Here is a 25,407-nt window from a genome sequence, read left to right as displayed (position 1 = left end):
GGGAATGGTCTGTAGTCAGTGGACATGGCCTTATTTTTCATTTCATTTATGACTGATCACTTCCTTGAGGGTGTAGGGATTTCACACTCTTTGGCAGCCGTTAGCGTTCACACAAGCAATTCAATTTGGTCCAAATGTGAAGTTTTATTAACTTCGTAAAAACTCCAGTTGTTTCACAATAAAACAGCCGCTTCTGGGCACAAAGGTATGACATAAAATAAATAGTTCATATGCCAGTAAGTAACAAATGCCACAGTGGGCTCACCTCTCCAGATGTCTCTTTTCAGCTACTGGCTATAACTGCCAACACTATAGGTATTTTCTACCTTCCACACCCACAGACAACTTCTGAGACAGCCTAAGGGTACCGTTACACTACGCAACACACCAGCGATCCCGACAACGATACGACCTGGTAAGGATCACTGGTAAGTCGCTACATGGTCGCTAGTAAGCTGTCAAACAGGAAGATCTACTCAACGACGCAGCAACGATACAGCGATCCGTATAACGACCTCGGCGGTCGTTGGGACCTTGTTACACAGCTGCTATTCTGACGACTCCCGCCTGCGTCCCTGTGTTCTGCGTCGCCAACGAGGTCGCTCGTCGGCGTCAAACACAGAAATGCATGCTGGCCAGTGGGACAACGGCGATCAAAAAATGGCCCAGGACATTCGAGCACGATCAGTGAGATCGCAGTGGGGGCCCGGTTGCCGCTATGTGTCACATGTAGCGAGATCGCTGGCGAGGTCGCTGTTGTGTCACAAAATCTGTGACGTTTCAGCGATCTCGCTAACGATCTCGCTATGTGAGACGGGGCCTTAACTGGCTTCTAAATGGGCTGCAAAGCCTCGATTTGAGACATGGGAGCAGCCAGTCCCACCCCACTCTTCTATCTGCTCCTAAAGCCCAGACCAAAATCGGGGCCCATTACAAAACCCTTTCAGCAGTAATGGTGCTGAAGCTTTCTTTTCTAGGCTTCACATCACCAAAGTTACCACCTAAGCGACATATATACACTCACTGGCCACTTTATTAGGTACACCTGTCCAACTGTGTGTTAAGACTTAATTTCTAATCAGCCAATCACATGGCGGCAACTCAGTGCATTTAGGCATGTAGACATGGTCAAGACAATCTCCTGCAGTTCAAACCGAGCATCAGTATGGGGAAGAAAGGTGATTTGAGTGCCTTTGAACGTGGCATGATTGTTGGTGCCAGAAGGGCTGGTCTGAGAATTTCAGAAACTGCTGATCTACTGGGATTTTCACGCACAACCATCTCTAGGGTTTACAGAGAATGGTCCGAAAAAGAAAAAAAATCCAGTGAGCGGCAGTTCTGTGGCCGGAAATGCCATGTTGATGCCAGAGGTCAGAGGAGAATGGGCAGACTGGTTCGAGCTGATAGAAAGGCAACAGTGACTCAAATTGCCACCCGTTACAACCAAGGTAGGCAGAAGAGCATCTCTGAACGCACAGTGCGTCGAACTTTGAGGCAGATGGGCTACAGCAGCAGAAGACCACACTGGGTACCACTCCTCTCAGCTAAGAACAGGAAACTGAGGCTACAATTTGCACAAGCTCATCGAAATTGGACAGTAGAAGATTGGAAAAACGTTGCCTGGTCTGATGAGTCTCGATTTCTGCTGCGACATTCGGATGGTAGGGTCAGAATTTGGCGTAAACAACATGAAAGCATGGATCCATCCTGCCTTGTATCAACGGTTCAGGCTGGTGGTGGTGGTGTCATGGTGTGGGGAATTTTTTCTGGGCACTCTTTGGGCCCCTTGGTACCAATTGAGCATCGTTGCAACGCCACAGCCTACCTGAGTATTGTTGCTGACCATGTCCATCCCTTTATGACCACAATGTACCCAACATCTGATGGCTACTTTCAGCAGGATAATGCGCCATGTCATAAAGCTCGAATCATCTCAGATTGGTTTCTTGAACATGACAATGAGTTTACTGTACTCAAATGGCCTCCTCAGTCACCAGATCTCAATCCAATAGAGCATCTTTGGGATGTGGTGGAACGGGAGATTCGCATCAGGGATGTGCAGCCGACAAATCTGCGCCAATTGTGTGATGCCATCATGTCAATATGGTCCAAAATCTCTGAGGAATGCTTCCAGCACCTTGTTGAATCTCTGCCACGAAGAATTGAGGCAGTTCTGAAGGCAAAAGGGGGTCCAACCCCTTACTAGCATGGTGTACCTAATAAAGTGGCCAGTGAGTGTATATCGACTACAGGACCTGTTCAGATGCATCCTTACAGGGGTAAATGACTGAAAATTCTTGTCACTGGGGTACTTGGCTTGAAAAGCTTGAGAAAAACTGATGTAGAAGACTTCTAAGGGCCTTGTCACCACGAAACCTCAGCCTAAATAGACCCCTCTAGAGTAGACGATAAGCTAATCGGTTAGTCTTATAAACATACAACAAACGAGCAAAACACTAAATTGTTGACAAATTATATTATCTCCATGAGCCCTAAACTTATCATGGTCGAGGCACATCACCCCATGTAAATGGTACGTGCTCTGAATAATATGCAAATTGTAAAGAGACTTGATTATATTAATGATCATTTGGTCCCCATACAGTTTGGAGTGGGCGATGCAAAAAGTCAAATCAATTTATTATATTGCTGAATAGTAGATCATTTACTGCAAATCTTAGAAGACAGCTAATAATCTAAGAAATTACAGTATAAATTATTTTTACATTCTGGGATCTAGGAAAGCTCTGTATCTGTCATAAAACTTTTCCAGTAACAAATAAAAAATCTGTGAAGAAATGTCTGAAAAGTAACTTACAAGTCAAAGACATTAGACATCTATTATCTGATGTCTCTGACGAGCTAATAGAGAAGTTAGCTGTCTGCGAAATGTAAGATATCATTTCTATGTATGCGCAGGATATACAGTATTTTCACATATTCTTTTACATATAATTTGATAATACTACATTTGAATTTCCCATCCTGCCCTGATCTGTAATAGTACGTGGCGGTGAGAGGGTCCTTCCAATAAACTGCGGTAATACTAAAAGCCAGTAATGGTGTGGGCACAGGAACCATACTTGAACATCACTTGTAGATGTCAGGTGTACTATACAGCTAACTATAATGGTCAAGATGAGCGATAACTCCAATCTTGGACTTTTAACCCTAAAGTTGGCCATACACATTAGACATATGCCAATTTTGATGGGTTCACCTAATAATATAATGGGTAAAGGGGTGTTGGCTGACTGGTGGTTGAGAGAGATTTCAACACCGATTTAGGAATGCCGATCGCATTTTGCTCCCCTAGTTAAGCCGCCGGCCGACATGTCATTCAACAGCATTCTCATTCAGAAGGCAGGAGCTCTCAACCAAACGATCGCTCCTGTGTATGGGAGAGTTGGCTGAGATGGCTGTCGCTTGACCAATCTATCGGATGTCAGCCATCCAGTCACCTTGGCACCAAAATGGTTTTTCAAAGGGGTGCAGATGGGAGGTAATGACAGCCAGGACCTAACAATGGCCTCCAAATTTGCCATCTATAAGATTGTTAAGCACCGATACACATTATTATTATTATTTATTTATATAGCACCATTGATTCCATGGTGCTGTACATGAGAAGGGGTTACATACAAATTACAGATATCGCTTACAGTAAACAAACTAACAATGACAGACTAATACAGAGGGGAGAGGACCCTGCCCTTTTGGGTTTACATTCTAAAGGATGGTGGGGAAGGAGACAGTAGATTGGGGGGTTGCAGCAGTTCCGGTATTGGTTGAGGAGATATCTCCGGTTGTGGTGAGGAGGTAGTGGGGTCATTGCAGGCTGTAAGTTTTCCTAAAGAAGTGGGTTTTCAGGTTACGTCTGAAGGATCCAAATGTGGTTGATAGTTGGACATGTTGGGGCAAAGAATTCCAGAGGATGGGGCTATTCGGGAGAAGTCTTGGAGGCGGTTGGGTGAGGAGAAATAAGTGTGGAGGAGAGAAGGAGGTCTTGGGATGACCGGAGATAACGTGAGGGAAGGTATCAGGAGATTAGTTTAGAGACATAAGGGGGAAACAGGTTATAGATGGCCTTGTAGGTCAGTATTAGTAATTTGAACAGGATATGCTGAGGGAATGGGAGCCAGTGAAGAGATTTGCAGACGGGAGAAGCGGAGGAGTAGCGAGGAGAGAGATGAATTAGTTGGGCAGCAGAGTTAAGGATGGACTGGAGAGGTGCGAGGGTGTTATGTTAGCAAGGGAGGCCACAGAAAAGGATGTTGCAGTAGTCGAGGCGGGAGATGATGAGGGCATGCACAAGCATTTTAGCAGATTGAGGGTTGAGGAAACAACGGATTCTGGAGATATTTTTGAGCTGGAGGTGACAGGAGGTGGCGAGAGCTTGGATGTGCGGTATGAAGGACAGGGCAGAGTCATGGGTTACTCCGAGGCAACAGACTTCTGGTACGGGTGAAAGCGTAATGTCGTTAATTGTGATAGATAGGTCAGGTAAGGAAGATCTGTGAGATAGGGGGGAAAAATGATGAGTTCAAATTTGTCCACATTGAGTTTGAGGAAGCAAGAAGAGAAGAAGGAGGATATAGCTGATTGACACTCTGGGACTCTAGACAGCAGAGAGGTGACATCTGGGCCAGAGAGGTAGATCTGAGTGTCATCAGCATAAAGGTGATACTGGAATTCGAGGGTCTTTATGAGTTGCCCCAGGCCAAGTGTATAGATTGAGAAGAGTAGGGGTCCTAGAACAGAGCCATGGGGGACTCCAACAGAGAGAGGGCGGGATGAGGAGGTAGTGTGGGTGTGGGAGACGCTGAATGTGGGGTTGGAAATGTATGAGGAGATCCAGGATAGGGCGAGGTCTTAGATGCCAAAGGAGGAGAGAATCTGTATTAGGAGGCAGTGGTCAACTGTGTCAAAAGCAGAAAACAGGTCTAGAAGCAGGAGTATAGAGTATTGTCCGTGCGCTTTGGCTGTAAGTAGGTTGTTAGTAATTTTGGTCAGGGCTGTCTTAGTGGAGTGATGGGGGCGGAAACCAAATTGTAGATTGTCAAAGAGCAAGTTAGATGAGAGGTGGGAGGAAATGAGACCAATGTTGTCCAAATCCACCAATATCGGCGGGTTGGCTTACAATCTAATATATATGGTAGCCCCTGACATATGATGTTGGGATAGATGAGAATTTGGCAGATTTCAGGCTGTCTATCCTTTTTTTATCTAGAGATAAGATTCCACCAAAGATGGCTGGAAGTGGCCCTCTCGTAGAAAACACGGGAACATTCGGTACCAGAGATGGATCCTGTGTATGGGAGAGTTAGGTGAGATAGCTGACGAATGATCAGCCAAGCCATTGTTCGTCCATCAGCCATCTAAGGTGCATGGGGGGCTTTACACATGAAGATCTTGTCCACTACTTGGAGAACCCATTATTAGTGCGTCCAAGGGGAATAAAAAAAATCTAAAAAAGAAAAATGATCAAATGGAATATGAAGGGTGTAGCTGCTGAATAGCTGCAGTGCTCACGTGATAACCCAACCAGATGCTGATCTCAGGAAATTGGTGGAAGGTGCAGGGCTGAGAACAAAGGAGCGTCATGGATCAGGGAGTCAAGCATTGAGTCTTCTTTATTTTTTCACCTCTGTGGGCTCATAAACACAGGGTTGCCTACAATGTACTACAGAGACATAGAGATAATGCAATGAAGGGAATGACATTTCAGTCACAAAGACGTACAAAAAAATGTGATGAACTAAAAGAAAAACAGAAAAATGCTTTCCTTTTTTTAAATGTCTTATTGTTGGATAAATAAAAAAAAAACAACCCAAGCGACAAAGTTACATTTTGTTTAGCCTGCACAGTGAATAGTGTACAAAAAAAGTCAGATATACAGTTTTCTGATCATCTCACTTTACAAAATAGCTATAAAAGGCCATCAAAAGTAAAATATAAAAAGTGTAAATTTACCATTTCTGTAATTATAGAATACAGATAACGTCACTTATAGTGCACAGTAATATGTTATTACTAAGGATATATCCCAGTGGGACAGATTTTGCTGCAGAGGGGTGAAAGATGCAGTGAAAATCCACAGTATAAATGGACATGCTGTGAATGAAAATTCTGCAGCGCTGCTCAGTGTATGTAAAGCCTCATCCATTAATGCTGCTACTGTAATACATAGCTGATTGAGTGTCTGACTCGTATGGCCTTATATCTAAGAATAAAATTAATTCTGCAACTAACAATTTACTATACTACATTTTTTTTAAAGTTTCTGAAAAATGTAAATGACAACCAAAATAGCCACTTTTAGGGTAAACATAGTGCGTATTTGGTGTGGATTGTCTCTTCGGATTTCTGTGTGGATAATTTGCAGCGTAATACAGTACCAGCAAAGTAGAGGACAATAAGAATCTCAGCTACTTGTTGCAGAAACTATTTCCCTGTAAATTGACCTCCGATATGGATATTTAAACTGGAAGCGTGTCAAGTAACTGTGTGGATTTTTACGACAGGTACATCCTTTTCAGAATCTGCACGCAGCACATGTGAAATATTTTGCATAAATGCTGTGGATAATCCGCTTCAAATCTGCTACATGTACAGGTATCCTCATAGCGTCAATGAGATTGTCACCACCATAAAACTGAACTTAAAGGGAATCTGTCACCCCCCCCCCCCGAGACATACATGACCTATTAATATGGGCATACAGGTAATAGAAATGTTACCTTCACGAATTTTGTGGAGCACCAGAACTGTTCCAACGATATGAATATGAAATTTACATCCAAATTTGGGGGATCTTCGTTGGAATTTTTGGACGTCAGCATTAAAATACAGGAGGGAGCCCTTGTCACTGAGGTTTACCGCAAACCGTCCTCAGGCAATGTCCTCTTACAGTTTAATATTGCTCATCCTTGTTACACTAAACAATCATCACCATACAGCCAATTTATGAGACTCAAGAGAATTAAAGGGGTTGTCCACTACTTTAAATTAACCCCCCAATGTATCCCCCCGGAGCCCCTAATGAATTTTGTAAATACCTCATGTTGCCTATACTGCCTGTGAACGGCGATATCGCTGGCCGCTCACAGGCAGCACGTGACCCCGGCTGCAGTCGGCTCTTGCTTCCGCTGACATCCTGTCAAGTGCTGACAGCAGCCGGGGGTCCCTCTTCCTCCTTCCTTGCTGGCTGCAAGGCTGTGGGAAGGGTTATCTCCCCACGTCACACCCGGCATCCACCGCGCCCATTCATTGAGAAAGTGCACGATGTATGCTGGGTGTGACGCGGGGTGATAACCCCTCCCATAACCCAGCAGCCATCGCGGGCACCCAACTGTTGTGAAATCATTTTCTGGTTTACCTCTGGCTTCTGGTGAGGGTGGTAGAGCTGGCTGTGTTGACAGAGGAGTCGTGAGTTCTCCATCCGGGCTCCCTCTGGTGGTGACAGCAGGTAATGAAGCTGATCTAAATGGCAGAGACCTGCCACCTGAGGAGGAGGACTGTGAGTGGACATCAGGAGTCTCTGACTGGATATAAGACAGCCGACTCCCTAATTTTGTGCTGGTGCTTTTCTCCTGCCCTGAGGTTCTGGTTTCCAGTTCTGTTCCTGCCTTCTCAAGCTAAGTGTGCTCTGCTATTTTTCACATGAGATTTGGTCTGGTTTACTCAGTTTTTGTGGTCAGCCAGCCCCTGCTGGGGCTGTGCTGAATTTCCATTCTTATGTCTCTGTTTATGCCAGTTTGCTTTTTGTCTCTGATCAGATTGGTCTCTTTTTGCTCTGTCTTCAGAATATACCAGAGTGCTGATATAGGGAATTGAAGTCTAGCGACTTCATGGTTTTTGTTATCAGAAAGTGTTGGACATTTTTTGGCAGGGTTTTGTGCGTGATTGCAGACAGCATCTTTCCTTTCCTGTCCTTTCTAGTTAGTGTGGGCCCCATCGTTTGCTCAGCCTATTTTTCTATCTGTGTTTGTGTTTTCATCTTGTCTCACCGACAATACATGTTTGGGGGCTGTCTATTGCTTTGAGGTCTGCTCTGGGGCAGTTTAGTTTTCCCCTTTTCTTGCTTTAGGCTTATTTAGTTCTCCGGCTGTGACGAGGCGTCTAGGATCATCGTAGGCACGCTCCACGGCTACTGCTAGTTGTGTGGATAGGATCAGTGGTCTGCAATCCGCTTAGTTACCAACCTCTCTGGTTTTCTGGGGCTTAGCTTGTTTTTCCTGCTCGGTGACTCATTCATAACACCCAGCGCTGAGTCACGCCTCATTTGTCGTGACGTCAGTGCTGGGTCACGTGCTGCCGGTGAGCGGCCAGCTACTGCTATTGTGGGCAATGGGAGCTTTAACGCATCCGTTACATATCGTTAGTGCCGCTATGAAACGGATCCCGTCAGCGCATTGCCCCTAACGCAATGTGAACCCAGCCTAAAACATATGAGAGAAGTCCACGGGGGTAATGCAGAGTCCCTACATTTTGCGGGCTTAGAGCTGGTTGCGTTACCTGAACAGGGCGGTGACCTCCATAAGCTGCTATTAAGGAGGGAGGCAAGATGGATCACGCGCACTGGTGCATTGGGTCCAACGGGGTTTAATGTCAGAATAGACATGTCAGCTTTTTTTTTTGTAATAGTCCAATAATATTTTCTCTGTGCTGAAATGTTGTTTATTGTAAATTTGTATTTTAATGTTTTGGATTTGCAACAATTTTTTTTATTGTAGTAGGTGTATTCAATTAAGCCTGCATTATGTACCAGGCGGAGGCAGGATGTGTTTTCACCTGTGACAGGTATATACCTCGTCAGTTCCTTCCTCCAATAGGACCTGTTGAAGTGCACGAGCGCCAAACGATCATCGTCCCACCTCGGTTCCACCAATTCTCCTGACCTGGATGTTTTAAAAATTTCCGAAATAAAGTGAAATTTTAAGGACGGTGGTGAGTGCCACTCTTTTTCTACTTGCTACATGGACTGCATTATTGTCTTTTTCATGAGTGGGCACCCAGGAGTCTGATTTGGGCAGCCAATATAGCGGATTGGATTTGTACAATTAATCCAGCATATGTGCTGCAGTGGTGCGGATCATTTTGTCTTGCTTGGCATTTCAGAAAATGTTACACAAGTCCTACCTGTGTGCATCATATTAATGGTCTTATCAGTTACAGAGCCGGAATCCTGCGCCTGCGCCCTGCACTCCCTCAGAAATACAGACCTCATCCTCCCTTCTGTGGGCGATGCATTCAGGAATCTTCTGCGCAGGCGCCGGCGACCTCCGCTCCAGTGAAATCCAGCATAAGGTGCTCTCCCCACTTCCTCCTTGCAGACTCATCGCTATGTACACATGGTTCCTAACGATGACTGTGCAGGGAGGAAGTGGGGAGAGCATCTTATCGGTGCACACACCGGAGGTCACAGTAACTCGACGGAGCCTGCACAGAAGATCCCTGAGTGCAGTGCCCATAGAAGGGAGGATGAGGTATTTCTGAGGGAGTGCAGGGCGCAGGCGTGGGATTCGAGGTCCGTAACTGACGCTGATGGGAGGGGGTAAGTATTACAATGAGGAGAGGAGGCAGGGAATTCTTACAGCACCGCATGCCCCGGACCTTGGAAGAAATCATTAGCATAAGGAAAGAATATAATATTTCTCAGCAATAAGACCATTAATATGAGCATACAGGTAGGACTAGTGTACCATTTCTATCACCTGTATGCCCATATTAATAGGTCATAAATGTCCTGGGGGGGGGGGGTGACAGATTCCCTTTAAAGTCAAGAGTGAATCACTAGCAAGCTTTCATTTGGGAATTTCAGATTTTTTAACTACAGCAAGAAATATCTTTTTCTGCAATACAAATATTGCCATAAAAATAATATCAAAACCCTGAAGGAAGCGTAAAAACAGAATTTACTGGGATCTGTTGAAAACGGCTTCTGACATAGATGTCATTGGAATTATGGATAACGCATTTTCCTACTCATTCAGCTTTCCCACTGTCCTGAAAAACACAGTTATCTTTTTCTCTGCAGAATTCTTAGGACAGGTGCAGATAACTGTATGTTCTCTCATCCGAGAAAATCAGGTTGATTATGCAATTTACACAGTGATCAAACCCTGATCAGAGTTTGATCCGATTCACTTGGATAAGTGACAGATGGAGAACAAAAATTATCCATCTTTCCCATTCTGTCAGTCCTTGGAATTCAGATTGAACTCAGATGTCATTCGAGTGCAGTCAGTTTCTGTGCATGGTCAAGGGTGATCCGAATACCGGATCAAACTCGGGCATACAGCTATTTTTTTACCAAGTGAAAAAAATCGAACATGGGCATATCCCCATAGACTAACAATATATGGCCTTATGATGTACAATAAAAAAAATACTATATTGTAGTACTGTGTTTGCTGGAAAACTCTATGTAAATACTTTTTGCTAATAAAAGTAGCTCCTAGGATACTTTTGTCTTTTTTTTTAGCATAACAGTATTTACAATGCAGTATTCTTGAAATTGCATTGCTATATACTGTAACTATGGTCCTTGGAAGGCTGGGTGACTGTACAATGGCAGCCATACTGGTTGCCAGAGCTTTAGCTACAGTGGGTGCAGAGTTTGCAGTCCCTGCCACATAAAAAGACCCTATAATTAAAAATCGCACATCAGGTAGGAAGTCGCGGAGAATTTAGTTACATCTCTTCTAGTTGTCACCCAGCTTTCCAAGTCCAGTAAGGCTACATTCCCACAATGTGCTTTTGGTGAGTTTTTGAAGCTGCAGAATTTCTGCACTTATTATTTAAATTAGGTTACTTGCGTTTTTTTAACGTGCGCTTTTATCAGGTTTTTTTTACGCTGCGCTTTTTGTCTCTTTTTGGTGTGTCACACTTTAAATAAAGATGAATTTTTTTTAAATTTCATACTTCCTGGTATTTGGCTTTGAGAAAACTTTATTGACATACTTAGGTGGATACTTCTTTGATGTGTTTGCGCCCGGAAATGGTCAAAAAAGTATGTGCATTATTTTACGTGTGAATTTTCTGCGTCTAATAATAATAATCTTTATTTTTATATAGCGTTAACATATTCCGCAGCGCTTTACAGTTTGCACACATTATCATCACTGTCCCCGATGGGGTTCACAATCTAAAATCCCTATCAGTATGTCTTTGGCTATTGCAAGTCACGAACAGGATTACGGAGCCCGGTAACCCCAGGTCCTGTGTGCCATAGACTGTGTTTGTGTAAAAGACTGTGTGAATTTGGCACCGATCGCCGCCATTGCCGCGCTGCTTGGCGCGCGCGGGAAGAAAGAGGTGGGCCTTTGTGGGCGGAGCCTGCCGCAGAGCGCGAAGAAGTGAAGTGCCGCGCGGGAAGAGAGGACAGCGCGCGAGAGGAGGAGGAGCTGAGGCCTATAGCCCGGAGCGTCGGGCCTGTGAAGCGGCCGCCGGTGAGCTCACACAACCCCCGACCCAGGCTAACGTTAACTAGGGGGGAGATGTCCGCGCCAAACGGCGATGGAGCGGCAGGCGCCGTTGCTAACCCCGCGGTACCGCCAGGAAGAGCGCCCGCCGCAGCGGTCCCCATAATGCCGCTGTCCATGCCCTACATACCGGGAGCGGCCTGGCTACCGGAGTACTCAGGTGAGTCACACACCTTGAGTGAATTTAAAGAGAGATTGTGCAGTTTGTTCAAAGTCTACCCTCTGTCTGAAAGCCAGAAAGTAAATATCCTGATTAGACAGCTAACGGGTGCAGCGCTGAGAGAAGTGAAAGCCTGGCAGGACACTGATAAAGAGACTGTTGCAAAGGTCCTGGCCAAACTGAAGAGCACCTTTGACACCCGCACTGCAGCTGAAATCAAGATGAGGTTCTTTGGCTGTAAACAGAAGGCACAGGACAATATCAGGGATTATGCTCTCAACCTGCAGGAGGCGCTGCGAGCAGTCAAGCAAGTTGATCCTGACAGCGTAAAGGAAGAAGATAAACTGTTGAAGGAGCAGTTCATTGAAGGACTCCTGTCCAGTACCCACAGAGTACAGTTGCGTATCATAACCTTGCAAAACCCTGATCTGGACTTTGCTGAATTTAAGGACAGGGCTATCCGGGTACTGCAGGAATCCAATGACAGCCGTCCAGCGCCCCCTAGGCGCCAAGCGATCACCTACCATCAGGAAGCCCCATCTTTCCCTTCCATCCCTGTGGAGGCTGATGCCCAAACTCTGGATAAAGATCCCACTGAGGATCTGCGTCTTCAGGTCCAGGAGTTGACCAAAGGAATGGCTACACTCACCAAAACCGTGCAGTCCCTGCAGGTGTCCTCCAAAGACAAGATCCAACTTGCTTCCAGTCCAGAGGATGTCCCGTGGCTCCGGAGGAGGAGAACCCCGCCACTTCGAGGAAGGAACAACGATCGCTATGACCAGGATGGACGTCCCATCTGTGACGTCCCATCTGTCGTCGCTGTCACAAGGCAGGCCATCTTGCAAGATATTGTCCTTTAAACGAGCAACCCCTGGGGCAGAGGGCCAACCCCTAGGAGTAGGATCCCCAGGCCCAAGGAACTGGAGAGCCAAGTATGTGGGAGGGAGACCAATCCTTCCTGTGGTGATTGACAGCATCCCCATGAACGCTTTGCTGGACACTGGCTCCCAGGTGACCACTATTCCGTACATTCTGTACAAGAGATATTGGTCTGATTCAGAACTTACCCGTGGCCCAACTGATGAACTGACAGTAGTTGCTAGTAATGGTCAGTCTTTACCGCAAATAGGATGTAAAGAAATTACTGTCAAAGTGGGGCGGGTAGAGCTGAAATCTCAGGGCCTGATAGTTGTTGATATTGATCGACGTGAATGTAATCCCATGATGACTGTTGGCACAAATGTAATTGAAAACTGTCTGTCCGAGGTTATTGTCTTGTTGCAACAGGTGGCTGAGACTGCTGGTTCCGGAGAACAACGAGTCCTGCAGAAGGAGATCCGAGCCCTGATGCAAAGACAACAGGTAGAACTCTCTGGCGGAGAGATTGGCAGTGTCAGAGTGAGTGATACCTTCCCCATTGCAATATCCCCCAGATGTGAAATGTTGGTTTGGTGTCGGGCAGCTATAGGTCTTAGAGGGAGAGATTACCAGGCAATGGTAGAACCAGTATACTCCGACAGCAGGCCCTCTGTCCTGACAGCCAGAGGGGTGGTTGATGTAAAAAAAGGGAGAGTACCTGTACGCCTTTTGAATTGTGGGGAAGAGGAAGCCACAATACCTCGGTACGCCACAGTTGCTAAGCTACTCACTGTTAATAACAACTCTTTGCAGGCAGCAGAACCCTTGGCCTCATCTGATCCGGTGGAGGACAATGGCTCTGTGAAGCAGCCAGAGGAGTGGTGTCAGCAACTGCAGGTGGGAACTGATGCTACACCTTCATACCAGAGAAATGGGGTTTACAGAGTGACACAAGAGTATGAGCGGGTATTCAGTAAACACCCACTAGATTTTGGGAAGGCAAAGGGGGTTCAACATCATATCCCCACGGGAGACCATCCACCCATAAAGGAGAGGTACAGACCTATACCCCAACACAGTACCAGTGTGCTAAGAGTATGTTGAGGGAGATGAAGGAGGCAGGGGTCATCAGAGACAGTTGTAGCCCCTGGGCAGCTCCAACAGTGTTTGTAAAGAAAAAGGATGGTACCATGAGAATGTGTGTTGATTACAGGAAAATTAACAGCATTACACATAAATATGCCTACCCATTACCTAGAATTGAGGAATCACTAGCTGCACTTAAAACTGCTAATTACTTTTCCACCTTGGACATCACCAGTGGGTATTGGCAGGTTCCCGTGGCAGAGGCAGACAAGGAGAAAACCGCATTTACCACTCCAATGGGTCTCTGTGAGTTCAATTATATGCCATTTGGGCTCTACACTGCTCCAGAAACATTTCAATGGCTGATGGAGTGCTGCCTGGGACACATGAACTTTGAGATGGTCTTGTTGAACCTGGATGATGTCATTGTTTTCTCTAAAACCTATGAAGATCATCTGGAGCACCTGGCTGAAGTGTTTGAAGCTTTGTCCAATTTTGGCCTGAAGGTGAAGCCCTCCAAGTGCCACCTCCTGAGGCCCAAGGTGCAGTACCTCGGTCATGTGGTCAGTGCAGAAGGTGTGGCACCAGATCCTGATAAGGTCACAGTCATCCGGGACTGGCCGAAGCCCAGCAACCTTCATGAAGTGCGCCAATTCCTTGGACGGGTAGGCTACTACCGAAGATTCATCAAGGGCTTTACTGAAATAGCCACCCCTATGCAAAATCTCCTGGTGGGGCAGTCCAAGAAGACCAAACAGAAAAATTCCACCTTTGAATGGACTGAAGAGTTGGAAAGGTCCTTCACCAGGTTGAAGATGGTTCTCACAGGTGACGAAGTTCTGGCCTACCCAGATTATGACAAACCCTTTGAGCTGTACACGGATGCCAGCAACGTGGGACTAGGAGCAGTACTGTCGCAGGTACAGAATGGGAAAGAAAGAGTGATCTCCTATGCCAGCAGGAAGCTGCGCCCCACTGAAAAGAACCCTGATAATTACAGTTCTTTCAAGCTGGAGTTCCTTGCCATAGTCTGGGCTGTCACTGAAAGGTTCAAACATTACCTGGCCTCTGCCAAGTTCACTATCTTCACGGACAACAATCCGTTGACGCATTTGGACACTGCAAAGCTAGGTGCACTGGAACAGCGATGGATGGCTTGGCTATCGAACTATGAGTTTACCATCAAGTACCGGGCAGGGCACAAGAATGCCAATGCTGATGCGCTGTCCAGGATGCCTAACCTACCAGATGCCGGAGAAGACCCTGAGGCTCTTGAAGAGATAGAGCTACCTCCATTCCACCGGCCACTTGCGGCCCAGCGTGCTCAAGGAGTGAGAAACAGACGGTCTGGCTTGAAGGAGGTCACCCTGAATCCATTGCCCCATCATGACTGGGCAGAAACGCAAGATAGTGACCCTGCAGAAACTCAGCAGTTGTGGAAGGAGAGAGGCTGGCTGTTCATTTATGAAGGGAAGCTGTGTCGGAGGAGTATCAATGTCCGCACTCATGATCTGGTCTGGCAGGTGATAGTCCCAAAGAGAGAGGCATCAATGGTCCTGGAAGCATACTACAATGGAGCTGGACACTTCGGATGGAAGAAGTTGGAAGTATTGCTCCGAGAGAGGTTCTACTGGGCTGGTATGAGGAAAGCCATTGAGAGGTGGTGCCGGGAGTATGGACAATGTAACCTGCGCAGAAAGGATCGAGACAGCCAGAGAGCTCCCCTACAGCCAATCATCAACAAGCAGCCCCTTGAGTTGGTAGCCCTGGACCATGTGAAGCTGGTTCCAAGCCGGTCAGGCTACATCTATGCACTTACCATTGTGGACCACTACTCAAGATTCCTGGTAGTTATACCTGTCAAAGATCTAACTGCCAGGACAACAGCCAGAGCATTCCAACAGCACTTCTGTAGACCACATGGGTATCCTGAATGAGTGCTGACAGATCAAGGTCCAGCTTTTGAGGCAGAAGTGTTGCAAGAATTCTGTAACCTGTATGGTTGTAAGAAGATCCGGACAACACCGTACCACCCACAGACCAATGGCATGTGCGAGAAGATGAACCAGGAAGTGATTGACCTCCTGAAGACTTTGCCCTTGGAGGAGAGGAATCTGTGGCCAGAGAAGTTTCCCGATCTGGTGGACCTCTACAACCATATCCCAGTGAACTCCACCAACTGTACCCCAGCCTATTTGATGAGAGCCAGACCTGGTAAGCTGCCTATTGACTTGGACATGGGAGTCCTAACACCTGAATTGGCGTCACCAGATGCTGATTGGGACACGGAGAGGCAGCAACAGTACCGGAGAGTTCAACAATGCGTGGAAAGGAGTCTGGCTCAGGCAAGGCAAAAGCAGGAGAAGCTTTACAATCAGAATGCACCTGCCATTCCTTTGTCGCCGGGGGAGCAAGTCTTGAAAAGGAAGAGAAGATTGCACAAGTTGGATGATCAATGGGAAGCTGAACCTTATACCATTCTGCCCTCGAACTTTAATAATACGAAGGTATGCCTTGTGAGTAAAGATGGAGGAGAGACCTCCTCAGCAGCGGTATCAAGAGATCACTTGAAGTTGTGTCCTGACCAGTTGAAGGAAAGGAAAGAACCAGATAACATACAGCCCATAGTGGAAGAAGAGATGGTCAGCACAGTGCTTGGAAAATTCCCTGCGAATTGGACTAGAGTGAACGATGCTATAGTGGTGCCAGTGTTGCTGTTTCCCCAATTGGTAGCACAAGAAGAAGGGACTCAAGAAAATCAGGAAAGTCAGGTAGCAGATGCCACGCCAGCAGTGGAGCCAGAGAACCCTCGCCCTGCCAGTGGTGAACCTGTTGTGCCCCTGGTGGGTCTAAGAGTCGGTAGGAGAATGCTACCCAGTTTGCTCACACTAGAGTTACGCAGGTCTACCCGCACCACACAAGATATACCACCCCTTAGATATCGCATATAGCAAAGTAAATGTGAATGTTGAAATTTTGTAAATATGTAACTGTTTTTCAAGTTTTGTGCCTACAGGTAACCTGTAAGAGTTTCCTTTGGAGTTTGTTTTATGGACACTGAACCACAGGACTTGTGTGTGGTCAAAAACTTTCACCATTTGCCCAGGAATGGACCATGGACATTGATGCTGGACTTATCATCATAGGACCATTTTTGGAAACACTTGGTTTTTGTACATTTTTCATTTTTAAAATCTTGTACAATTATTGTTTAACTGTTTATATGTCTTTCATGTTTTTGTTCAGCCCAGGAGTGCTGACTTGCACTAGGGGGGAATGTGGCTCCCCCAGGAGTATGGTCACCACAGTGGCTTTGCCTTCCTCCAGGGGAGGGTAATGCCAGGCTTGGAGGCAATGATGGGTCTCTCTCGCAGTCAATCCATATATGCAACACAGTTCCACTCCAGGCCACCAAGGGGAACTCTGAACCAGGATTAAGGGGAGGGGTGCCCTCTGAGGGCCAAGAGGAAGGAGTGGTCAGATAGTCTGTGGAGGGTGAAGTGTGCAGACATGTAGAAGGAAGCTGGAGGTTGAGCTAGGAAGGAGAGCTCCCTCAGCTGAGAGCGCACAAACTGGAGCCTGGTCTCCACAGCTGTACGGATACTAAAGGTTCTACAGCAGATACCAGAGGAGTAGGAGGCTGTAAATGCCCTACTCCCATCTAAGACTTGAGGCACAACAGCAGCTTGGATAGAGAGCCAGGACTAAAGAGGAGTCCCCGAGAGAGGCTACAGCTGTCTGCCGTGCAAGTGAGGTTCTTGGGAACATCTGACAGGAGGAACTCTAGAGTAACTAAGTACTGGAGTGCTTCACACCACATGGCACTAGGAAGGAGACTGCACAGCCCATCTGTGAGAGAGAATCCCTGAGTTGCTTCCAGGCTAGCCTGCTCCAATACCATCTGTAATCAGGACCCTGGACTGCAGTTATCAAGTAAAAGTACAGAAATTGCACCCCGCTGTGTCTTGTCTGCTTCCTACCCTTACGGCACTGCTACATCACCGTGCCAACCACCGCTACACTGCCCTGGGACATTAGCCCTGCCTGTGGAGGGCTATACCATCACTGCTGCACCACACCATCTGTCCCAGCGGAGCTGTCTGCAGCGTCGGCTTCACATCTGACACCGGCCCGGTACCGAGTACCCCACAGCCCTGGGAGGGCGACCCACACATGCTGCGGATTTTTCCGAGCGGATTTGCTGTGGCATTAGGCCATGTGCACACGATGTATTTTTCCTGCGGATCCGCAGCGGATTTTACCGCGCAGAAACGCTGCAGATCCGCAGTGTGATTTACAGTAGCATGTAAATCAATGGAAAAAAAAACCCACTGTGCAGACGCTGCGTTTTTTTTTCCGCGCGGTTTTTGTGCGGTACAAAAAAGCAGCATGTCACTTCTTTTGTGCGGTTTTCCACCTGCTCCATTCTCCAAATCCGCAGGGGGAAAACCACAGTGGAAAACCGCACAAAAACTGCAAAAAAAACAGGAAGAAATCCGCAGGAAAAATGCAGATCATTTGACCTGCGGATTTCATCAAATCTGCGCGGAAAAATCCGCAGGAGGAAAATCTACGTGTGAACTTAGCCTTAAATCCGCAGCATGTCAATTCTTTCTGCGGATTCCGCAGCGGTTTGACACCTCTTCCATTGTCCAGGTGTCAAAACGCAGGGGCAAGCCGCAGGCAAATCTGCAGGTCATTTTACCTGCGGTTTTACCTGCACTCACCCTTATACTGCACAACTCTTCGACTTCTGCTGACTTTACTGATTTGATGAGACCTGCTCCCCATTATCATGACCCTTTTATCCCATTACACCCTTGCTAGTAGTGTCATGAGGGTCCTGTGAATGTGGCTGAACCTGTCCCCAGCCATGTCCCCCTCCCTCCCCTCTCACCTGCCTGCCTCATTCATGGAGCCAATTCCCTTCCCCTCTGCCTGGTCCCTCCTTCTCCAGCCCTCCTCTCCTCTGTGGAGGAAATGATGTGTAATGCCTGGTTAATTACAGCTCCAGACACCCATTGGAGCAGCCAGCCCCTTCCTCCTCTCTCACACACAGTCCCAGGCTCTGGCTGTCTGCACACAACTTTTTGCCCAGTCCTTTCCCTCGGATCCTCAGTGTGGCTGTATCTGCTCCCTAGAGAGTGGAGGGGCTGGGGGAGGCGGGAGGTTTTCTCCTCGTCCTGGGTGCAGGGGGAGGTGTCCTGCCTGGAAGATGAGGCTTGCTGCAGGGGAAAGCCTCCTTCCCCATCCGCTGTTACTGCTGTGATTGCTCAGCCCTCTCCATGGCCGGTCTATGGGATTCCTAGGAGGACAGTTCTCCTGATCAGCTGCGGAACCGGCGACGACACCAAAAAGGCAACATTGTTGCAAATCAGAGGTAAGAGATCAGTCTGCAGCAACAGCACCGGCTGCAACACTGTAGCTAGTGTGTATCCACCATAGGAGCTGGGAGTCCTGCCCTCCTGGAGGGATCATTGCACCATTGTGTACACTGAGGTTCTGCAGCAGCTGTGGCGTGCATTAACTGAGCTGGGTGGAGTGGAAGTGGGATGGGCTTCGGTTTTTAGAGAGGGGGGCTTCCAAAGCGGTTGGGTGACTTAGTGCATTGCACACCCTTGTGACCTGGTTAGGAGGTCTGTCCAAGTCTAGGTGGTCTCCTTCCTCCATAGTAATGGAGGACTGGTGTAACATCCCCACTGCTAGTGAGGAAGTAAATAAGTAAATATTGAATGTATAAATATGTAAACAATGAATGCATGAGGGCTTGTGCGCTCTTACACATTGTATCTTTGATAGGGGGGCTTTCTAAGCTGTGGGGGTCATATGTTTTCTCTTTGAGGCCTAGAATGCTTGCACCCAGGCTTCTACTGTTTATTATACTTGAGTGGTCTCCTGAGATATTTGGTAGACCCTGTCACAGGATCTGGCATTCTCTTCTAGACACAGACCTCTGTATGGCCCTCAGGTGGCGGTGCCATGGAATCTATATGACCTGGGGTAGAAACAGACATTGCACATAGGCTCTTGTAATAAGCCGGTTGTTGGGGGGGGTGGTGGTATTTGGACCACTGTGTGTTTATGATCTTTGGATAAACTTTATCTTCTGATATGTTTTGGGGGTCTTATAACATAAGAGCCCCCCCCCCCCCCATTGCTTGGGACTAGAGGTGAGACCCTGCACATGGTATCTTGCAGCACAGCAAAAGCCCCAGCTAGCTGCAATACTATACAAACATACTGTGGGAAGAGAGCCAGCGTTCCTCCAGGGAATTTCTTCGTCTGCTGCTTGCTATGTTTATCTGTGTGGGTGGATGGAGGTCTATGAACTACTAGGCAAATATATTTCTGTTGCTGTCTTCTTATTTAAAGAGATGGGGATAGGGAGGGTGGGAACACCGGAGACAAACATCCATGAAATGTGATTCCTCCCAGACCTCATATATTCCTCTAATGGCAGTCTACCCCCAGTAAGACTTTCATCTTAGGCCTGTCCCTATCAGACACTGGGAACTTGCAGGGTCCCGTTTGCTGGGATTGTGTTTTGCTTTTTATTAATTTTTTTTATTGCTTCCTCGGAGCCACAGATTCCCTTAGTATTATCTATACTAGACTGCGGTTTAGGCCTACATTGCAATGTGTGCCTCCCGTGGTAAGATCTGACTTCTGCCCATTGCCTATACACCAGTGGATTGCCACCCGTTATGACCTCATTCACTTGGGCCAACAAAACTTTATGGGGCCAGAACAATGGTTTATGCAATCGTTCTGTGCCCATGCAGCGCGCATGCTTTCTCTGTAAGAACGCCGCAATTTTCCGATTATCGTGACTGCGTTTTCTTATGAATGCTCATGCGCTGATTTTCAGCGTGTATAAATGGGCCTTAAACAATATTTATTATAAAGGGAGAGTCGCACGGTCGGGACGAGGACCGCGACACAGAGCCCGAATTGTCCGTCTGCTTTCCAAACCCGAGTGTGACAGCTGCATAGAAATACACGCTGCTGCGCTCCTGTGTCAGTCTGAACATTGCGTTGCAATCCTAACCGGAGTTATATGGCCGTGTGACTTTCCCCTTATGGAGCTACTCTTCCCTAGATGAAATCTTCTTCATGGGGATATGTTCCCACGTTGAGGCAATAAACAGCGGTGCGGAGTGTTTAAGGTTCTTTAGTAGGACCCGTCAAGAAAATCTCTCACCAGGTTTTTGACACCTAATCTGAGAGCAGCACAATGTAGAGACAAAGACCCTGATTCTAGAGATGTGTCACTTCCTTGGCTGCTTGTAGTTTTCATAAAATCAGTTTTATCTACAGGAGATTATCACTGGAGGACCAGTGAACCTGCTATGTAATGCTCCATATTCATCAACTCTGTGTAAACTCACCCCTACCACTGATTGGCAGCTTTCTGCCTCTGCATGGTGTACACAGCTGTCAATCAGTGCTGTGGGAGGGGTTATATAGGGCTCAACATTCAGAGAGCTGGCAGATCTGTAGCAGAAAAGAAAAACTAATTTTAGCATAACTGCCGCAAGCAGCTCAATAAGTGACACATCGCTGAAATCAGGCTCTCTGCCCCTCCATCATGCATGTGTCTGATGGGGTAGAAAAAAAATCTGATGACAAGATTCCTTTTAAGGATTCAGCATGCCCCTGTATACTACTCTATTGGCGATATCAAGTATCGAAATGCTCCAGAATGAAACATCGCATATGTTCCATAAACTGTGATAAATTTTCAAGGAAGCACTGTGGTTGAAATTAGATGGTGCATCTGAGCGCACACCTGAAATCCTTCCCAGCTGCGGGTTAGCGGAGTTTTGTCTGGTGGTGCTGTTTGATCTTATCCTGCATCTTAAAGGAGAAATGTTCTATCTATATAAATCGGAAGAATATAAATACTTGTGTACGTTGCATATATAGTTTGAGACTGTAGTTTAAATAATTGTATAGTTTATGCAAGTGTGATGTTTGGCCCGACCGGATGTATTCATTTGTTGTGGCCGCGTTGTATTTTTCTGTGGTTTTCTGAAATTGTCAAAAGTGCAGCATTTTTACCGCTGTTTTGGAAAACGGCTGTAAGAAAATGCATTGCATGAATGTAAGCTTATCCTGAAACTCGGGGGTGGAAATGCCATTGTTAAAGCAGCACAGGGGCCCAAGTGGTAATGGGGCTACTACTACCACCTCTAATGGCCCTTTTACATTTAGCGATGCACCAGCGATCCGACCCGGTCAGGATCGCTGGTGCATCGCTAAATGATCGCTAGTGAGCTTTCATACAGAAAGATCTCACAGCGATGCAGCAGCGACGCAGCGCACGATACTTACCATTCACACACAGCGATCCTGCGTCCTCCCGCCCGCCTCCACGCGTCGCTGGACGTCACAGCAGGAAGCGCCCGACGAGAAATGGAGCCGGACATTCTCGCGCGATCAGCGATGGACAGCGGGGGAGCCGGTCGTTGGTAAGTATCACACATTGCGATATCACTAGCAATATTGCTATAACGTCACAAAACCAGTGACGTTTTAGCGATATTGCTAGCGATATCGCTATGTGTAAAACCCCCTTAAAGGTACTGTCACACTTAGCGATGTACCAGCGATCCCGACCAGCGATATGACGCGGTCAGGATCGCTGGTGCATCGCTAAATGATCGCTAGTGAGCTTTCATACAGAAAGATCTCACAGCGATGCAGCAGCGACGCAGCGCACGATACTTACCATTCACACACAGCGATCCTGCGTCCTCCCGCCCGCCTCCACGCGTCGCTGGACGTCACAGCAGGAAGCGCCCGACGAGAAATGGAGCCGGACATTCTCGCGCGATCAGCGATGGACAGCGGGGGAGCCGGTCGTTGGTAAGTATCACACATTGCGATATCACTAGCAATATTGCTATAACGTCACAAAACCAGTGACGTTTTAGCGATATTGCTAGCGATATCGCTATGTGTAAAACCCCCTTAAAGGTACTGTCACACTTAGCGATGTACCAGCGATCCCGACCAGCGATATGACGCGGTCAGGATCGCTGGTACATCGCTAAGTGGTCGCTAGTGAGCTGCCACACAGGCAGATCTCACCAGCGACATCGCTGGGGACGGGGGTCGCTACTTACCTGTCACACCAGGCGATCCTGCGTCCTCCCGCCCGGCTCCACGCGTCGCTCGTCCTCACAGCAGGAAGCGCCACAGGAAGCTGACGACGAGAAACAGTCCTGAACGTTCTCGCGCGATCAGCGATAACCAGCGGGGGAGCCGGTCGCTGGTAAGTATCAGACACAGAGATATCGCTAGCAATATCGCTATAACGTCACTAGTTATAGTGATATTGCTAGCGATATCTCTTAGTGTGACAGGCCCTTTAGGCTATGTGCACTCGTAGTTGGAAGTGCTGCGGATTTAGAAAAACCCGCAGGTCAAAATACCTGCGGATTAGTCCTGCGGTTTCACACTTCACAATGGTGAAGGTGTGAAACCGCAGCGGAATCCACACAAAGAATTGACAAGCTGCGGATTGTAACCCGCGGAAAAACCCGCAGCATGTGCACTGCGTTTTTGGTTTTACCATTGCAAAGAATGGTACTGTACAACGCAGCAGAAACTGCTGCAGACCCGCAGGGCTAGAAATGCTGCGGATCCGCAGCAGAATCCGCAACGTGTGCACATAGCCTTAAGCACTAAGCCACTACTTTAGTCACAAATGCAATGAAGGGTCCTTCTACTGCTCTTGCACAGGAGCCCTCTTCTGTTTATATCCTCCACCGCTGTGGCTACCTAATTAATCTTTTAAAAAAATAGCCAGTGTGTATATGTATATGTGTATATATATATATATATATATATATCTCAATTATTCTGTCGAGACACAAGAAGCATGGCTGTAGAACGCTGCGTGCCGCCGCTACATCGCAGGATCACAGAATATTGCAAGTAAATGGGGTCACATAGCGACACATTCACTTGCTCAATGATACAATGTAGCAGAGTCACACAAAGATCTGTAGTTGCGACACAGGTGAAAGGCCTTCAGGTGACCATACACCTAATTTTGTATTCATATGTCTGTGCCTCATAATCTGACCATGATTTATGGACTGATCTGGTCTGTGAGTCTCCTTAATCAAATTTGACAGCCTCATATTACGGTACCTACGAGGCTGTCAAGTTTGGTTCGGGAGTCCTGCGACCTGTCTGTAAATCACGGTCAGCGCTCGGACCGTGAGACACGGATGTGTAAATATTGCCATACGTCTATGTGCACGCGACGTGGATTCCGTTTTGAATTCCGCCTGAAAAAGTACTGAAAATAAAATTGAACATGCGTTGTAATGTCGAAAACTACTTGCTGTGCCTATATTTCAGTCATTTTGAGCTTCTTTCATGCGTTTCAGGCTTTGAGAGCTGTTAAGTGACCTGATCAAGATGGCTTCCATTTGGAAGTCGCTCACTAATTTATTTATACAGTAGAAAAAAAAATACTGCAACAAAAAAGGCTAAAAAAATAAAAAAAAAGTCCAAGGCAACGCTTTAGGAAAAGCAGGGTTCCTGTGTATGGGTGATTTGGCTGAGATGGCGTTCGGACAAAGCATCGTTTGGCCGATAATAGATGTCGTTTGGCTGATGAATATTCCTTCCAACCTCCCCATTACACATGTACAGTTGGCTCAGCTTGTGCTCTTTTTAGGGAGAGGGAATGAAGTGGTTGCCAAACCTCTTTGGATCACTTAAAAATCCCACAATACCCGATGCTTATCTCTCTGAACATTCATTCGGGAAGAGTTGGTAGACCCCCCAATACACATTAGATGGTCTGCTTCTCTTAACATTAGTTGATACTTCTGTTCGTTTAAAGATGGGTTCGGGTTTTTGTTTAGCCACATTAGAGGCTCCATCAAGGGTTCCCTTTGAATCCTGTTTTTGACAGTTTCAGGACAGAAGCGCTACAAACTAATGACATGAACCAAATGTAAGCCCTGGCTGCTGAAGAACACTTGATTACCTTGCAGATGTCTTGACTGGTTATCCAGGAGGGCACAGAGGGGTTAAATCAACTAATGTATGTACTAATAAGGGTTTGAAGACCACTTTGCAGCTTGCTGTTTGACAGAGCTCACCCCCTCTCCTTATGTCCTCTGATGAGCTTTAGACATTTACATTTTAATTACTCTTGCAGCCATCTTCTGTCCTTATTGGAAGCAGATTGGTTTCCCATGATAGGTGCTCAGCTCAGGGGTGATGATCAGTGTGCAAAATCTTTTTGTCATGCAGAATGGGGGCTGTGAACGTGATTTGCACTTTCCTGTTGATTTGAGCTCAGACATTGCTGGAGATAAGCGCAGCACAATAGACAGTGTGTCTGGGTCTCTTCACTTCTCCTTTGAAGTAACCCACCGCTAACTGGTCTGAAACCAGGGCATTAATTGATTTCAGATAAAGTTCTGGCTCCTGCTGTGCATTGTGGAGTTGAGAATGCAGCTATTGGAAGGTCACAGCACACACACAACCTTTATATTTTTTTATTTTTGCAGACTTATGCATTGTCGCCTACAGAAATTCCTAGAAATAAAATATGTATTTTTTTATATATATATATATATATATATATATATATATATATTATTATATATATATTTTTTTTTTTTTTTTTTCCCAATGGTCATACTCTATCTGACTTGCATAACTGAACGATGCGAACTAATTTTGAAAAAAATATAAATTTTGCACAGATGAAAAATGTTTTGCCAACAATCTAATGTGTACTTATAGCCAATTGTATTTTTGGATCCATATTGTAGTGCCTCTACC

At 46.6% G+C, this 25,407-nt stretch overlaps 1 protein-coding gene across 3 annotated transcripts in view; it reads left to right on the top strand.

Moving 5' to 3' along the window:
• The first annotated feature begins 18,583 nt into the window (after window positions 1–18,583).
• The window catches only part of ACVR1 (activin A receptor type 1), an 81,326-nt gene continuing 74,502 nt past the window's right edge, over window positions 18,584–25,407 (top strand). For all 3 annotated transcript variants that reach the window (XM_073545660.1, XM_073545659.1, XM_073545658.1), the window contains exon 1: window positions 18,584–18,970. The gene's annotated coding sequence lies outside the window, so the exon portion shown is untranslated. The remainder of the gene's footprint in view (window positions 18,971–25,407) is intronic.

The sequence above is a fragment of the Dendrobates tinctorius genome, unplaced genomic scaffold, assembly GCF_039654945.1.
Source record: "Dendrobates tinctorius isolate UK_male_01 unplaced genomic scaffold, ASM3965494v1 ptg000143l, whole genome shotgun sequence".
Classification (NCBI taxonomy): domain Eukaryota; kingdom Metazoa; phylum Chordata; class Amphibia; order Anura; family Dendrobatidae; genus Dendrobates; species Dendrobates tinctorius.
Note: the sequence above shows the minus strand (reverse complement) of the source record. Positions and strands in the feature narration are given on the sequence as shown.